Here is a 6,000-nt window from a genome sequence, read left to right as displayed (position 1 = left end):
AGTCACAAGTAGCTACTGAGCCCATGAATGTGGTAAGTGTGACTGAGAAACTGCATTTTTACTTTTATTTAACTTCAGTTAATTTAAATCACATCTGGCTAGTGGCTACCATATTAGACAATACAGCTTTAGAGTATTTAAAACCGTGTTTCATTATTTACAAGTCATCTTAAAGAATGGAGGTAAATAAGTTATATTACTGAGTGTTAAAACCAATATTAAGCTAATTTTGTTTGTTTGTTTGTTTTTGAGATGGAGTCTCACTCTGTTGCCCAGACTGAAGTGCAACTTCGTTCAATCATAGTTCACTGCAGCCTCGACCACCTGGTCTCCAGCGATCCTTCCACCTAAGCCTCCTGAGTAGCTGGAACCACAGGTGGGCATCACCATGCCTGTCAAACTTTAGAAATTGGACTACTAAAACTTTTATCATAGATTTTATAATAAATATGGATAAGATTTCATATTTATCCCCATGTCCTAGAAGTTTCTATTAGAATAGTGATATTTGGTTGTGGCCCCAGCTCAATTTCCATTTAATGTTGTTAAAAGCAGCTTAAGGCTGGGTGTGGTGGCTCATGCCTATAATCCCAGCACTTTGGGAGGTCAATGCCAGGGGATCACTTGAGCCCAGGAGTTCAAGACCAGCCTGGGCAATATAGTGAGACCTCATCTCTAAAAATAACAATAATTTTTTAAAAATGAGCCAGGCATGCTGTAATTGTTTGCAAAGTCCTATTTATACAGTAATATTTCTTTATTTATTAGTCATTTAACTTTTCAAAAGCTGTGCTGGCTACTAGGAATATTATTTTTGTTAGCACATTAATTATAAAGTTCATATGTTTTGAATGGAATTGCAGAGTGACTTAACCCTGATACTATTTTGCCCATAACCCCTATTGTTTTTAGTGTATAATCTTGTAGACTTCAGTTCATTTCTCTTTTTTAAGAAATACATTTGTTACATTAAGGCAAAAAAAACCTATGCATCGATTTTTCAATTGAATGAGAAGATATTAACAATAACAAAAAAACATGAAGAGGTCTAGACTTCAGATTGTTTTTAGAATGATAACCTACATTTGAAAGTGCATATTCAGATATGAACAAATAAAATATGCTTTGTTTATATCACTGATTTTGGTAAGTCAATTAAATATCATGGTAATTTCCCAATAATCTCACTGGTCACATATAAGTCCTGGGATGCCAGAAATGACAGTGAAGTTCGTTATTGATGATTTTCTAAACTCCTACACAAAAGATAAATGAAAGCATAGATGTTGGCTGAATACTTAGGCCGAAGACAAAGTTCCATGTCTCTATTTGACAGAAATAAATGCACACTGAGCTACATAAATTTTATTTATATATAAAATTTAAGTATATTTGTATGCATACATAGGTTTTGTTTTGTTTTGTTTTTTTAGATTTTGGTACCTTTTTTACATGTTCTTTTCAGGTCCTAAAAAGCCTGAAGAATGGCCGGGCGCAGTGGCTCATGCCTGTAATCCCAGCACTTTGGGAGGCTGAGTTGGGTGGGTCATGAGGTCAGGAGTTTGAGATCAGCCTAACCAACATGGTAAAACCCCATCCCTACTTAAAATACAAAACTTAGCTGAGCGTGGTGGCGGGTACCTGTAATCCCAGCTAATCAGGAGGCTGAGGTAGGAGAATCGCTTGAACCCAGGAGGCAGAGGTTGCAGTGAGCCAAGATTGTGCCTTTGCACTGCAGCCTGGGGGGACAGAGCGAGACTCCATCTCAAAAAAAAAAAAAAAAAAAAAAAAATAGCCTGAAGAATATAACACACTTCTCCCCCATTCCTTTTTTGGCCAAATATAATGCTGTTTCTTAGAATATTTGTAGAAAAAGCATCCACAAATGGCACGTTCATACTCAGGAGATTGAGTGCTTGTATCTCAGATAAAAAAAAGGTTGCTACCAAATGGTATTGATATTCTGAGAGAAGTTGTTTCCTAGGTGTGTGTTTGTAGGGAGGAAATATAAAGATCAATTCATATGTACCCAACTCAGTTTAGTGCCCTTAAAAAGTTTGTCTTTTGAAGAAAACTACAATAATATTAACATCCCTTAAAAGGTATATGCATTAATTTTATTTACATACTATTAACTGCCAGCCATGAAATTTAGGGCTTCACACTGTCAGTATAACTCAGGAATGTGGCCCAGTGAGAAACAGCAGAGGCCAAGATGTATTCAGAGCTTGATGCAAAATGTTTTCTGGGTCAGAATCCATCATTCCAGGTGCCATTTGCAGACCAAATGACTGGAGATTGTGCTTTGAGACATTGTATTGGCTAGAAATGCAGACTCCAGGTTCAAAGCTCAGTTACATCACTTCTCTGCTGTGTGAACTTGGTAAATTACTTAGTATCTTTGTCTCAATTTTCTCTTTTTTGAAAGTATAATAAAATGATTCCAATTATATTGAGTTGCTGAGAGGATTAAATGAAATAAATATAAAGTAATTAGCATAATGCCTGGCATATTATAAATGCTTGATACATGCTAGCCTTCATGATGATGTTTTCTCAGTGTTTTTTCCAAGTTATAAGTAAAATTATAACTGTGAAATAGTTAGCATTGCGAAGAGGCTCCCAGCTGAAAAGCCATAGAATGCTATCACCACTAGTTGCATGAGTACCATGTTCTCTTTGACAGGAATTTTTTTTCGGTTATAATGTAACATCCTTTTGTTCATAGAATCAGATGCTCTGCTTCTAAGTAATTGATCAATGCTGGTGATCAGTTTGCCTCTTCAGTTGACTGATTACCTTGATTCTTATTATTTTTAAGCATTTAAAAATAATCCACCATTTTACAAAGGTTTAAATATCACCTATATCTAGAGTTCCTGCTATGCATGTTAGTTAGGTCATATGTTTGAAAAAGAGTGGAAATGGCAGTTAAGAAGGAAGCAAGGAGCAAGTTTGTGTTTCCATTTAGTTAGAGAAAGCTCACTGGGGAAGAATCTTCACAGCTCTTAAGAAGAGAAGATATAAAACATGGTTGTCTTAATGGAGACAAAGAAGAAAGAAAGACAAGAATTAACAAAGGTGAGGAGGTAGATAATGAAGCAAATGAAAAGTAAGGAGGATTACTTTTGAAGAAAAAAGGATGGATAGTGGGAGTAGAAAAACAAGATAATTGTGGGGTATTACAAAGATGGTATTAAAATTGTATTAGTTACGGTAATACTGGCTATTATAATACATAAAGTGTATGAGTGGCTCAACACAATAGTATTTTCTAATTCTGTCAGAGTCCAATAGAGAAGTTCCTGGTTAGGAACTTTCTTCCTACGTTGCATTTAAGGATCCTCTGCCATCTTGTGGATCTACCATCTTCCACATGGAGATTTCATAGGTAACCCTGTGAGGTCTTCCATTCCAACCAACTGGGAGAGGACATCACATGGAATATTGCAGGCGGGAGGTTTTTATAGTCCAGGCGTGGCAGTGCTGCTTATCATTTTAACCCACATTCCACTAGTCAGAATCTATGACCTTACTACATCTAATTGTGTGCCCAAGAGGAAAAAAACATGGGTTTTGAAGCATATCCTAGCCTCTGCCCCAGAGACTTTTGTATAAAATGACTATATTGCTTTTTAAAATAGAGATCATAATAGAAATTTGTAATCCAGCTAGGAACAAGAGAAATGTGAATTGTAACTGGAGATTCAGGGAGAATTGAACTCAGTATATCTCATTACTACAGAATAAAGATCTATGAATTACTTTTTATGCAAATAAAAATTCATTTTCTTCAGAAAGCTCTTTCATGATTACTTTATAAGAACAAAAACTAGCAGTTATTTCTTAATCTGGATGAGGCACTGTGCTAAGAGCTTTATATATATTATCTAATTTACTTACCTTTGCTATATACCTTAATGCAGGTGTCCCCAAACTACGGCCCTGGGCCGCATGCGGCCCCCTGAGGCCATTTATCCGGCCCCCCGCTGCACTTCAGGAAGGGGCACCTCTTTCATTGGTGGTCAGTGAGAGGAGCACAGTATGTGGCGGCCCTCCAACGGTCTGAGAGACAGTGAACTGGCCCCCTGTGTAAAAAGTTTGGGGATGCCTGCCTTAATGAAACAGGAGTTATTATTTCTATCTTATATACTGAATTTCTATTTTATGCTGAATCCCAAGAAAGTCAAAATCCAAGAAATGTGCTGACTTGCCCAAGATCACAGAGGTAGTCAGAGGTGGAATAAAGTAGCAAATGTAGGTTTGGTTCCCAAAGCCATCAGGCTCTACTGTTTCTTGTAACTTCTAATCGTTCCTCTATTCAGAAATCCTTGCGTATACCCATTTGATGCTCCTATCTCTGAAAATTTTGGTATGCATGTTGATTTGTAAGCTGTATTGGTTAATTATTAGTGTGTAATAAACAGTCTTAAAGTGCCAAACTTTAAAGAAAGAATGACTTGTTATTTCTCAAGATTATGCGGGTTCACTGGATGGTTTTTCTCTTTCACTTGGAAGTGGCTGGAGTCACACATGAAGCTGTATCCAACTGATGGTTGGCTGGGCTGGCTGGAGGGTCCAAGAAAGCCTCTCTCACATGCTTGGGGCCCTAGTGTTAACAGCTATGATACCTAAATTCTCCTTCATGTAGGGTCTTTCCTTGTAGCTTTTCCTCTTCCAGAACCTCTCCACATGCACCATTTTTAAAGAATAGTCTGGAATTCCTTACAGCATGGAGGTGTCTTCTCACAGGGAGAAAACAGAGGCTCCCAGTCCTCTTTCGGGTGGGGTCCAGAACAGACTCAGCACCATTTGTGCCACATTCCATTGGTCAAAGGAGTCATGAAGCTAGCTCAGATCAAAAGAGTGGGGAAAGAGATGTTACTGTACTACTCAGTGGAAGAAGCAGCAAAGAATTTATGGCCAATCCTTTAATCTACCACGTGGCATGCTTTGTAGAATTATCTGTAGGAATGTCTGGCATTGTCATCCAACTAAACTCCTGAAGGCAAGATCTGGATCTTCTTGATGTTGCAATTGGTTCTTAACACCTAGAATTATGCTCTTCTATACACAATAGGTCTCAAAAATTTTGATCAACTGAAAGTAGAAAAGCCATAATCTATTAAATTTTGGTGGGAGAAGAAGCAGCTAGAACACTCACAACACAACTTAGACCCTCAGGGCATCTTAGGCTTACCACCTGTGAGATTTGTTAAATAACTCCTTCCAATAATTTTCTTTACAGAGAAACTGTGGCAATGTACCTACATCTCTTTATGGCTTATCTACTTCTGTGCACACCTAATCTTAGATGCTCACTGCTTACCTACTTGTCTGAGCTGAAATATGGAGGCTTTCTACTGATTTGCATCTGAAAGTTACAAAAAAATTGTGCATTTAGAATTTAGGGCAAGTGATAATTTAACATTGTGCAATTAACTAACCCCATGAAAATATTCTGCTAAATGATTGTCCATTTTTGTTGACTGTCTCTTAGGAGAAAACAAAACTGCTAGGGTACACATAAAAAATATGTTGGCTTTCACATGATCTATTTTGAAGCATAGGTGGCTAATAGGGTTCACTCCAGGCATGAAAAACTTGGCTATAGAGTATAGCATCAGCACTTAATTGTTCACTGCTTTATAAGGGAATTTTTTTTCTAGGTAAGGCATACACACACATGTGTACAAGCCAATAAATAAACAATAAAAGATAATAAAGTTGTACAAGTATAAAACTATGAGACTGAATAGGAACCAGCAAGTTTTATCAGTAAAACACAGGGATGCCCCTTGTGAAAGTGAAACAGCTTGGTTGAATTTGCCTTGCCTTTTTTTTTTTTTTTTTTTTTTTTGCATTAAACATCCAAAACCATGCATTCACATATGGTTTGCTGTACTAGAAGTAACACTTTTTTCTTCCATTCAAGCCTCCTTCTTTGCCAAGATCCCTGTAAGCAGATAATGACAAAAATTTATGAGGGTTAGATCCAAA

This window comes from Saimiri boliviensis, chromosome 5 (genome assembly GCF_048565385.1).
Source record: "Saimiri boliviensis isolate mSaiBol1 chromosome 5, mSaiBol1.pri, whole genome shotgun sequence".
Lineage (NCBI taxonomy): Eukaryota > Metazoa > Chordata > Mammalia > Primates > Cebidae > Saimiri > Saimiri boliviensis.
Note: the sequence above shows the minus strand (reverse complement) of the source record.